This window comes from Lissotriton helveticus, chromosome 3_1 (assembly GCF_964261635.1).
Source record: "Lissotriton helveticus chromosome 3_1, aLisHel1.1, whole genome shotgun sequence".
In the NCBI taxonomy this organism is placed as follows: Eukaryota; Metazoa; Chordata; class Amphibia; order Caudata; family Salamandridae; genus Lissotriton; species Lissotriton helveticus.
In genome coordinates this window covers 654,273,238-654,286,107 of record NC_136061.1, presented here as the reverse complement: position 1 = coordinate 654,286,107, position 12,870 = coordinate 654,273,238, and the positions used below count along the sequence as shown (strand labels likewise).

The 12,870-nt window shown below is 44.3% G+C and overlaps 1 protein-coding gene across 1 annotated transcript in view; it reads right to left on the bottom strand.

Moving 5' to 3' along the window:
- The window catches only part of KPNA6 (karyopherin subunit alpha 6), a 685,221-nt gene extending 675,445 nt beyond the window's left edge, over positions 1 to 9,776 (bottom strand). The window contains exon 1 of the mRNA XM_078680680.1: positions 9,645 to 9,776. The gene's annotated coding sequence lies outside the window, so the exon portion shown is untranslated. The remainder of the gene's footprint in view (positions 1 to 9,644) is intronic.
- Positions 9,777 to 12,870: the final 3,094 nt, after the last annotated feature.

Sequence of the window (12,870 nt, the reverse complement as noted above, 5' to 3'; positions counted from 1 at the left end):
TTCAAAAAAGAGACCAAATCCTTCCTAATGGGCAAATTCCTCTCCTAAAGCTCACACTACAATCACCCCCTCAACCTGACTTTACCTATCATCATTGCACTTTACTGTGGCTGCCTTCTTTATGTTTCCCTCCCTGCACTTCGAACTACCCCTCTGGGTGATAAGACTGCGTTTCTAGTTTATCGCATCGTTTTTGCTCCTATCCAGTATAGTAGTCGATTATTATGATTGTTTTGTTTTACCATATACTGTTTCTATTTGTTCCTATATCCCTGGACTCTCCTTCCCCTTTGTTATATATTCCCCTGATTCTACTGTAAAGCGCTCTGATACCCTCACGGGTCTGGTTCGCGCTCTATAAAACATAAAATAAATAAATAAATACAAACACTATTTTAAAAAGAGCAAATTGTGTAAAAGTTACATTTCCCTAAAAACATCTTAACATTTCTGTAATTATAAAAATATACTTCATGTTTTATCATTGCTCAGATTTAGCTTTCAGTTCTTGTTCATGAATACGTAAAAATTTAATCCGTTTACAGTTCATTTGGGGGTCAGTGGAATCCATTCCTCTTATGATAGCTGTTCTGCATGACTTTATGCCTCTGTCCAGGAATGCTCTCTGTAATATTATGATTCGTGCTGGTTGCAGTATCTTACAGTGGCATACAAGATGAATCAAATCTTCGTTTTTATAGCCACAATACCAGCAATTTTCATTTTCCTTATATATACAATGAGGGGCATCCGCAAGAGTGGGGAACTGTCCAAACCTTAATGTTATTAATTTTCTTTTTACATAAATAGAGAAAGTGGAGTCCAAATAGGCCGCTGTTTCAGTTTTTTAAAAGTGTTGATGACTGACCATGAGTGACTTCTTGTAGAAAAATGTCTTTATCAACCAGCAGCGAGTGGAACTTTGCAGCCCTATTTAGTGTTAATTTGAATGTTTGGTAGGGCATTTGTTTATTCCACAACTCACTTGTGCAGGTAACCTTTAATGCATGTTCCAAAACATTTTAGGCTGGCAAGTGTTTATCCTATTCCATTTCCTGCCATAAAGATTCATAAGACTTATTTTTCTCTACGTTTTGTTTTATGTGGTACCATACTTTTATGTATGTGTTAAATCTGCCCAGTGTTGCATTCATTAGCCCGAACTCCAGACACATCTGTGCTGGTGAGGCAGTCTTGGGGAGCTGAAGAACCTTTTTATAAATGCGTGTCATTAGTTTGTTTAGGGCTTCTGAATCCTTCCCATGCATTGCAGCACTGGCGTATGATAGTGTTGGCAGTGCTTTAGCTGTTATTGTCGTTAATAATGGTTTCAAAGACGGTTCCTCCAGTTTCTTTGCAAGTATTTTAAGGGTGAATGTTAGTGCCCCTGCTCGCTGCGTCAAGTATTTTTTCTGATCTCGAAATGATAATTTATCATCGATATAAAATCCCAAATATGTGTAGCATGATACTTTTTCCAGTAGATTGCCCTTTAATCTAATATTGTGAATCAAGGCTGTTCGATTTGTAATAAGGATAGATTTGGTTTTTGAAAGATTTAGTTCCAAATTATTTGACGACAAGAATTCAGAGAGTTTGTTTAGTAGTCTTGTCAGGCCTACCTTAGTCAAGCTGAAAAGAACGATATCGTCTGCGTAAGCGAGATGCGACAATTGTAGTCTAGCTTTCTAGAAAGGTCTGAGATAAATAAATTAAATAGGTGCAGAGCCAGTACACACCCCTGCTTCAATCCCATGTTGGTATACACTTTTCTGGATATTCTAGTTCCATTGCCAAGCTTCACGTGTACCCAGATATCTGTATAAAACAGTAGTAGACCCTTCAATATTTTGTCTGGTATACCCGAGGATTTTAATTTAGACCACATGAGTTTCCCGTCTACGCTGTCAAAAGTAGCTTTTAGGTCGATGTAACATAGGTGAAGATCCTGTTTTCTGCTTTTGCATCTTTCAGCAATCATCGAAATGGACAGAATATTTGTGATAGTTGCGATGCCCTTCTTAAATCCGGTTTTATCTTTTGGTATTAGGTTACATTCTCTAGACCAATCAGCTAGGTCTTTAAGGAGTAGTGAGGCAAAATATTTGGCTTCAACATCCTGTAAGGTGATTAGCCTATAATTTTTTGGACTCGATCTGTCACCTCCTTTGTAGATAGAGGTAATGATTGATCCCTGCCAACTTTCTGGGATTTGATTGTTAAGTTCTACGTCAATATAGAGTTTCCCTAGGATTGAGCTCCAGTACTCCGAGTCATATTTAAAAGTAGCCTGGGGAATGCCGTTCGGGCTAGGAGCGCCATCAATTCTGCCTTTCTTTATTATGTTTGTTATTTCTTCTGTTGTGTACATTGATTGATTGGTCTGTGATTTCAATTAACTCTCGCTATGCCACATTACAGTCAGTAATTGGAAATTGTCTATGTCATGGAGTTGTTCTTCTTTAAATTTATCCCTGAGGAAGTTAACCCATTCCTGCTCTTGTATGTGCGATGTTAAGATGTTTCGAGGTCTCGACAGGTTGTTTATTGTCTGCCAAAATTTGTTGAGATTTGAATGTCTTACATTGTAGATTAATTTAGACCAGAAACTCTTAGTTTTCACTTTTTAAAATTCCCATATTCTTTTTTGGATTGTATTCTCATTTGTTGAAATGTTTTCCAGCATAATCCCTTGGATTTATCCTGTTGAGTTTCCTTTGAGCTTTTCTTAGGTCTTTCTTTAGCATTTGCAGATCTTTTGGTAGATTTTTTGTCTGTTCATATCTTTTGACACTAATTTCTGAGACTTTCATTGTTTCTGCTAATATGTTTACGAATTGCGACCAAGCTTGTATTCTATTAATGTGTTCTGTTGTTTGTTCGGCCAAGAGACTCTTTATTGTTAAAAACAAGTCTATTTTGTTTGTATGTGACCATTTCAGACATTTTAAATTGATTGAGGTAATTTCACCCTCTGGGGCGTTAGTAAGTTGGTATCTTGGTGTATTAGGTTAAAGATGACATGCTGTATTGAACGATCACTCAAGGGGGTAAACTCTATGTAGAAGCGAGCTAATGTTGGTAGCAGTGGCGTCACTAGGGTTGGTGTCACCCGGTGCGGGTAACTCATGGTGTCACCCCCTCACGATTTACCGCATGGACCTCCTCCGCTCCGAGTTCGCCAGTGGACACAGATGGCAAATAACAGGACCATACAGAATCCTTAGTAACGTTTGTAAATTTATGTCCCATATTTGGTAATGACTTACAGCCGCATAGTGTCTACTCAAGATAGTAGAGCGAAACAGAGACCATGTAGGCCTATGCAAGATGCCTACGACTTGCCCACCTGCATGGACATATAACCGGCACATGCACACTCTGAGAGAAGTCATTGTATCCCTTGGGCAAAGGTTTGCCAACACCAACTTAGCACAGAAAGAGGACTAGCAAGGCGTTAGGAGGCCTATTCACAAATGCATTTGGAGTGCATAAAGTAGTGTTCCTGTTGAATTTGTTTAGGCACTATGACACGAGTTTGTGAATTGTCCTCAAAACATCTAAAAGTGGAATAAATGGGAACACTGTGGGAGTATTCAACACAATTAGCACAAACAGTAAGGACAGTGGGTTTACTATTTGGGAGTTGGACATTTCTGGACTGGCTAACAAAGGCATGTAAGAGTATGTTAAAGAGCACTACTCCTGTAGAACTACCACTGAGGTCTCTCCTGATACGGCCTCACCTCTGCTGCACTGCACTTCCAACCTGCCTGGCCAAAGACTGAGCATGTTACAATCTGCTGATTGACTGTGCCCTGCAAGCCATCCAGGTTCTTGACTAAGCTCCCTGAAGCATGTGGTAATGTGAAACACAAACCTCAACCTACATTTTTCCAACTATCTGTAGGAATCGTGTGCAGCACCAAGGAGTGTTTCTGACTGGTGGCATTTCCCACTTCACTGCCATTTCTTGGTAGGGGAAGGCACCAGCAGGGTAGTAATTGTGTTGTAGCAGCCAATAATGGCAGTATGTTCCTGATCCAAACATCGGAACTGCAGGGGAAGAGGACTCTCTACAGCTCACCAGCTCTGACACTTTGCTTCTTGACACAGCGGTCTTCAAAAAACTAAAACTCGATATAGACCTTCTCAAGCTGTGCACATAGAGTCTGGAATTCTATCCCACCTACATTCTGGACTAAACTCTGTCTTGCAGCTTCTAAAAATGAGAACTCAAACAAATCCTTTTGAACTCTTACTTCCCCAGCTCCTTCACGTTAATACCTCACATATATGTCGAGGTAGGACTCGGAGACATCCCTGGGCTTGTGATACTTCAATCAGGTGATTAGCCACGCTCTACAAATTCACGTAACATAACAATGCACACATCCTATCCAATACATAATTTGATGGGTTTTTGATGGGGTTGTCATTGCAGGACCAAAGAAGGCCAGGCAACATAATGTGAGTTTAAGGGAAGACATAACAGTTACATCAACCATCAGTTGATCAAAGTTCTGTCGAGCTACAGACAAGTCTGTAACAAGCATAAACAGGTTTAGGTACTGTGTCCTCTGGAAGGACTCACGTCTAGCTAGGGATGAGTGTGGATTCTCCAAGATGGGAGTCAGGGCACTGTAGAGGGACTCTGTGTGGGGGGAGACAAAATCAGAAGGCAACCTGGAGATAAACTTCAACTTATTCTGCACTCACCAGCTAACACCACAAAAGAACACAGCGTGAGTTAGAAGAAGGCACTTGTTACAAATAAAGCATACATACATGGTACTGGACGAAGCTAGTTAAGGGGAAATGACTAGTTAAGGGAGAGTCTAGCATATTTTACAGAGTGGATGTCAATTGACTCCTCTCCTGAAGATACCAAGGATACCAGTAAAAACCCTGGGGCTTATTTTATTTACAAGCCCCTTGCTCCTCCAGTCCGCCACTTTTTTCCATATTAAGTGACGCGCAAGGGGCTTGTAAATAAGCCCCCCTGTTCCACTCACTAGTCATAGCTGCCACCAGCTAGCTGCCTGTCTCCCTTAGACTGGTGAGGGGGCACTGTACTAATACCCCAGTGGGCTTCAAAAACAACAAGGAGCACGTCCAGTGAGATCCAAGATAGGAAGCCTTTCGTCCTTACAAAAAATCTGCTCTGCCCCCCCCCAAAAAGACCTAATCCAGTTGGCTCTGAAATGTTATGTGTTTTGGCGAAGGAACTATGCCAGCAGTGTTTTAAGAAGGCGCCATTTTCTTGTTGTTTTTAAGCAATCTATGGTTTGTGCACTCATAATTCACACACATTGTTAGACTCGCCATCAGCCCTAGCTTCCCGCGGTAAGTCTGACATATTGATTGTGTAAGGCATACGTTACACCCAATAGGAATTTCATGGTGCAACGTTAATACTCTGTAATAAAGCCTATAGATGGCTATTTTGTCAGATAAAATCTCACAGATTATCTTGATAGAGGAATGATTTTGGTGTTGTTTGCCCCCCTGACAACCCTAGGGGTCGAAAATTACAAAGGGCCTTTCTATCAACCTTCCTCTGTCTGTGGCCATGCCAGAGCTTTAAAAAATGATAGGATATGTTCATTACCTTTGCAAGATGGACAACTGTTGGTATATTCAGTTTTGTTATTGTAAGCATATGCCTGCTGGGTTTAGAAAGCAGCATGTTTTCTTTTTTCTGCTTGTATCCTTTTTAATTTATATTTTATATCTTGAGGAGTGTATGTGTTTTATCACGGCTATAACAGAGGGAGAATGCAATAATGAGTCAGTGGATGGTTGAATGAATGCATGAGTTTAAATATGAGTGGCAGAGTGCATATATGAGGACATGTCAACTGTCTAAACCCATCAGTAACACAATAGGCACTTTCATTCATAAGCCAAGCCTATTGGCTTTGCCAATGCTCGTATCCCAAGATTTCAAATATTCTATGTCACATTACTTTCTGCTTAAATTCTCTTTCTTGTCTCCCAATATTTATTGGTGTCCCCGTTACCCTTCTCCCATGTTTTTCTTTCCTTATTCCTCTCTCTTTCCTTTTCACATGTTCTCTGGTGCTCATCTACCTTCTTGTCTCTGTAGCTCAGTTTTGAACATGGCCATCACATCTTTAATCCTGGGAAGTGGCAGACGTATCCTAAAGTATGTCTCCCTTCAAAGACTTCCAATGCCCTTGTGAATAAGACACAAAACCGTCCCTACCAGCTGCAGGAGGATTTGGCAAGGTATTTGCTAAGAATTAGATTAGAAAGTACTTACTATCCTCTAGGTTTGAGCACCAGCCTGAAAAAGTGACTACTATTTTGTAGTGTAGACCTTACCGCTAGATCCATCTAAATACAGTAGATTCATCTCCAGTGTTTATAATAATATGATTTAAAAACACATCATTTAACTATACAAAGTGTAGATAGAGGAGGCGGAGACTGGCCTGCACCTAATTCCAAAGTAAAAAAAATAAAAATAAAATCCCCTACAAACTGCCAATATTTTTTTGAGAATTCCAATTGGTGCTGGAAACGTATGTGCCATGTTCTCACGAGTCAACTTTAAAAACAGTTTTCTGTGTGATTTTAAAACAGGAAGGATGGTAGCAAGCTTTTATTTTTTCTCAAAGCAAATTAAAAGTCAATATTTTAACGTAAATAGCCACACGCAGAAAACTGCTTAGTGTAGTAGCAAATGCAGTATTTGCGAGCATTATGGAAGAATTTCTTTTTACCTTCATTCAACAATATCAAGCTATTAAGATGAGAAATCAGAAATTTGCTATTTCTTCCTTCCTTAAGATGGAGCAATAGGTTATTTTAGCCTTTATTTAAAAAGTGAGGTTTGTTTCATTTATTCTTTTTATAATATACATACAATTTATATGTATGTACTATACCATTTCTCTGGGAATACTCCTATGTCCCTACGTCAATTACATTTTTTAGCATCTTTTGTTCCTTTTGTTTACGATATTGTTACCTTGAAATAACTTCAATTTGTCTATTTGCCTTTGCTACTATTTTACATCTGCTAAAAAAATGCTAAGAAAAGCGTTCTGAACCCCCAATGAACCTTGTTCACACTACACAACTGAAAAAAAATCAAGAAACGCAATCAGAAAAATAAAATTGTCTTTTTCTCCAGACGTGTTTACAGCATCGTTCTGCGTTCAAAACCATCTTGGGACCGGTTTTTGCGGGGTGGTGACTATTAACTAAGGATTACCAACAGTACACTTCAGCGCATAAGGCATAACATCGAGGGTAGCGGAGAAAAATACAGACTAACACCTCAAGTGGAATGTTACCACCCTTCCAGTTCAAGGCCTTCATTTTCGTCCACTGATTTAAAAGGCTATGCCTCAAGTGCATAACTGCAGCACACAGGTTTCGACAAAAACAGACCCAGTTCTGGAAATCTTACACTGTTGAATATTAACTTAACCTACAAGCATAATCAGCACTCAAAGGAACCCGTGCACTGATTCTATACCAAACCATCCTGGGCAAAGCAACACAACTGGTCAAAGCGGCCGCGTACAGAGTTTTGTGGGGTCCTCGTTTTGGGACAGAGGGCTCGCTCTCATGGATGACCCTGCCTTGCTGTACTGCTGACGCCATTCTTTTTGCCAAGAGTGATACACAAACATGCAGAAACGTGTACCTCAAGGGCCCACATGCTTTGAAATTAGATTGAACTAGCTGCATGCATGGGTAGTACCAAAAACACAGCTGTGTTCAGAAGCGGCACTCGAGACCCTCACCAGGGGGCGGAGGAGGAACGGCGAGGGCAGGCCCAGCGCATCTCTGTCGCTGAAACGGATGCAATGGCAGCATCGGGGGCATTTCCTAGTATTGTTGTGCAAGAGAAAATAGGCGAGATTGTCCTGCGTGTTTGTTCGAGTTGGATCATGTCCAGGGTCGGATTGGGATCACAATTCGGCCCGGGCACCCCTTAAAAAAGTGGCCCACATGCCCGGATTTCACCGATATATAAAACAGCATTTGCATTTGCTAGTCACATTGGGCTCATTTTTAGAGAAATGTTTGATAAATTACATATTTTAAAGCTCATAGAGCCAGAAACATTGGTGAAATCTAGAAGCACTACATTTTGGCTGGGTGAGTGAGGTGAAATAAAGTGGCCCAAAGGCCACAACTCCTGATGTGGCTATGTTTACCACCTGCCCATTTTTTAACCAGAATTACTGGTATTTTAATGTCCCGGTCGTAGGAAAATGAAGAAAATCACCAAATGCTGGTATTTTCTCCTTTGATCAATATATACTTTAAACAAAAAACATAAGGTGAACAGAGATTAAAATATGGTATAAAGCTGCTTTAATGATCCATGACAGACAGTTAAAAACCAAACAAAGGCAGAAAAGCCATGTCAAGAAGGAATAGGGACATTTTTATTATTGTAAAAAGAACCCGCTTTTATTATTCTCCCAGCCTGAGCAGACTCTTAAAACATGAGCAAACAGATTCTTTTTATTGTAGTTTTAGCGTGAACTCGGCTCAACAGCAGTGATTATATGCGCACCAGTCACATTACAGAAGATCAAATTACTTTTTATTTTAGATCTTGGGCAATTACGCCATTTGACCTGAATCACAGTATGTTGAGCTGAGAGTGGGACTCGAACCTATTTTCCAAATTCAGCAGTTCTGACCCTAACATTAGATCCTCTCAAGTTTTCTCTCTGTGAAAGATGCCTCACATTGAGGCCAATGTAAACATACACCCCCCTCTACCAAGGCCTGAAAGACTGGCGCTGAGGTGCCAACAACAGGCCACCAGCGGGGCCCCTCCACTTACTCTTCACCCTCCTCAGCCAAGTATAGCCTCAGAGCAATGGCCTGGCAGGGGAGGGGTTAAGTAAAGCAGAGCTGATGCTGCTCCAGGGGCGCTGAGGTGATAATGTCCCAACAGCCACATAACCTGCTCCCAGCCAGGCGGCTCCGTTTAATAGCACAGCAGGGAAGTGAGACACCCCTTCTGAGCGTGTGCCCCGGCACCAATGGGGCCAAGGTAAAGTCTGCAGGGGCGAGAATACTGGCCAAGCGACGTTGCTGCAAGCTACTCCCTCCGAGCCTGCCTGCCCATGATGATGGCTCCACATTACAGTGGCCGGGCGGGTAAGAGACAGCAAGGCTCTGTGGCCGGTTGATAGAGCTAACAAAAACCGGCCCACAGGTGACCGTTAGGCAGCGGTCCATCAGCCGATGCCCGACTGCCCGCCTTCCCAATCCGATGCTGATCATGTCCCCCTCCAACATCACGCAGCACGATCTCTTTTGCCTCCACTGGCTTCTAGGAAACACCCCGGGCCTGCTGCAGGAGAGCGAGACAGAGTTTACTTACTCACTCAGCTCGACAGGACTGAGAGCCCAGAAAAACAAGCCTCTCTCTGCCTCGCATTTGGAGGATCAGTCGCTTCTCCGGCCCTGCAAAACAGCCTGAACTTTACAGCCGAAAAGCAGTACTTTCGGTTTGCAAATCAAAGGAGACAGGTCCTCACAGCTTCTGGCGGGTTCCCATGAAATAGGAGAAGATATAGATATCTAGTCCATGCGATTGTGTGCCACTTTTCTAAACGTCATATAAATGATCTTTCTCTTACCTCGGCCTCCGGACCCATTACCGGGCCGGATGAAGGGGAGACGACGGTGCACTGCTCGCGATGTCAAACACCGACAGAGGTGACACTTTTCTAGCAGCGCACGCACTCCAGGCCTTGCCGAGACTCTCCACAGACGTGGTGCAGACGCGTAAACGCCGTAATGCGTCAGAGGAACATAGCGCGCGGGGGCTGTCCCAGGGCCGTCACTGGTAGCGCTAAAGATTGACGGCCCTGGGACCCATAAACTGTACGCCGCCGCGCACCGCACCATCATTCATCACATCACCGCTATAGGTGGTGTGTGCGTGCGTGGCGACGTAAACTGCACTGACTGCAGTATTTTAATTTGTATTATAGGCAGATGCGCACCATGCACTTGTACTATAATAAAGTGTAAAGTAGACTCGTACTCCAACACCACATAAAGCAGCAGAGCAGAGGTGAGGCTGATTGGTGTCACCCCATGATAGGGGTGACACCCGGTGCGGTCCGCACCCCCCGCACCCTCCTAGTGACGCCGCTGGTTGGTAGCAAAAAAGGAAGGGTTGTAAGTGTGAAATCTAACGTTGAGTGCATCCTTGGACCGTAATAAATTTTTTCAGGAGGGCGATCTTTGTCGTTTCTTCTGTTAAGGACCCGCATACCTTGGAATTCAATATCTGTGACTAGTTGCTGACCAATGTGGACAACACGATAAGTCCCTGTGTGATATTGCTGTGGCACACACCAAAATGAGTTATCTGCCGTTAAGCTTTCATCTTCATCGGGTGGGAATATTACATTTGAGTTACAATCTCCTGTTACTATTAATTCCAGGTCGGCTCACTACAACATAGTCTTGATATTGTTTTAATTAAAAGGATGTTTTTCTCCTTTTTACTTTATTTGAGCCTTCGGTTGTGTGTAGTAATTGATTAGTAGTATCGTATGTACTGTATGCTGGGATCTGGAGATTTCAACTGTTCCGTTGTTATTTTTAGAGCTGTCGATACATACACAAACAATCCTCCTACTGCCCTACCATAATACTTGCATTTTCCGCAGCTTCCTTCCTCCGACCAAGTTTCTTGTAGGGCTATAATGTCACAATCTGCCCACCAACCGAGACGCCGCAGCCCGAAACCTCAGACAGTGGATCAACGACTGCGCCAATACCCTCGCCCCGCTCAAGAAACCCACCAACAGCCACGCCAACAAGAGAGACACCTGGTTCAACGACGAGCTCCAGACCTCTAAATGCGCATGCCGGAAACTAGAGAAGACATGGCTCCACGAACGCACACCGGACAACCACACAGCCCACAAGGACGCCACCCGCAGACACCACCACCTCATCAGATTAGCCAAGAGATCCTCCTCCAAAGATCGCTTGGATAACAATGCACACAACAGCAAAGAGCTCTTCAGCATTGTAACTCTCCAACCCCAGCGCCAAGGCCAACGACATCCCACCCTCACAAGAACTGTGCGACTCACTAGCCATCTTCTTCTACCGCAAGATCACTGACATCCACGACAGCTTCAACACCACAACCGCCCCGACTACACCAGACTCCACCTCCCCTGTGAACACCACCAGCGCCAACCGCCTGACCTCCTGGTCCAACGTCAACAACGACGAGACACGCAAGGTCATGAACTCCATTCACTCAGGATCTCCATCTTACCCGTGCCCACACCACGTATTCAACAAAGCAGACGCAGCCATCGCGCCCCAACTACGGAAGGTCATCAACATCTCCTTCGAAACAGCAACATTCCTGGAAAGCTGGAAGCACACCGAAATCAACGCCCTCCTCAAGAAGCCCAAAGCGGACCCCAAGGACCTCAAGAACTTCCGGCCCATCTCCCTGCTCCAGTTCCCGGCAAAGGTCATCGAGAAAATCGTCAACATGCAACTGGCCCGCCACCTCGAAGACAACAACATCTTGGACCCGTCCCAGTCCGGATTCAGATTAAACCACAGCACCGAGACAGCCCTCATCGCCGTCACAGACGACATCAGGTGCCAACTAGACAACGGCGAAGCATCAGCCCTCATCCTCCTGGACCTGTCAGCCGCCTTTGACACGGTCTGCCATCGCACTCTAAAGACACGCCTCCTAGAAACCGGAATCCAAGAGAAGGCTCTTGACTGGACCACCTCCTTCCTCTCCGGCAGAACCCAGAGCGTCCACCTCACACCCTTCCGATCTGAAGCCACCGACATCATCTGTGGCACCCCCCAGGGCTCATCCCTCAGCCCAATGCTGTTCAACGTCTACATGGCCCCCCTCACACAAGTGCCCCGCCATCACGACCTCAACATCAACTCCTACGCTGACGACACCCAGCTCATCCTCTCTCTCGCCAAGGACCCGCACACCACCAAAACCATCCTCCACAAGGGAATGAAGGCCGTCGCCGATTGGATGAGGAGCAGCCGTCTGAAGCTGAACTCGGACAAGACGGAGGTCCTCATCCTCGGACCCACCCCCTCAGCCTGGGACAACTCCTGGTGGCTGACCACACTGGGAACAGCACCAACATCCACCGACCATGCACGCAATCTAGGATTCATCCTCGACTCCTCCCTCTCCATGTCTAAGCAGGTCAACGCCGTCTCCTCCTCCTGCTACAACACCCTCCGCATGCTCCGCAGGATCTACAAGTGGATCCCGACCGAAACAAGAAGAACGGTGACACAGGCCCTCGTCAGCAGCAGACTGGACTACGGCAACGCATTCTTCGCAGGAATCCCAGCCAAACACCGACGACGACTACAACGCATCCAAAAGGCCTCCGCCCGACTGATCTTCAACATCTCCCGCTGCAGCCACATCACCCCCCACCTGAGAGACCTACACTTGTGGTACTGAAAATTCTGGACTCGTGTAATAAACTTTGTCGTAGCATGACGATTTTTATAAAAAAAGACCGAGAATGGCTAGTACACTATGTACAAGCATTTTGTCATATTCCAGTAACGATTTCACCTCGAAATCGTCATTTTCGTCCTGAACCCTTGGCTTCCATTTTGTGTACAGCAGCCATTTTGTGAGTTGCCCTCACATAGGCTTATAACTACAGACAAATTCGATTCCAAAGGACACGTACACCTTAATTGACTTCTCTGTGACCTGGGCAAGCTGAAACCATTGCCCCAGGCCGAACCTGCCCGGCCAGTTCCTTTCCCAGTGGCCGAGCGAGATAGCATCAAGGCACAACATGCCATAAACCTTTTCAT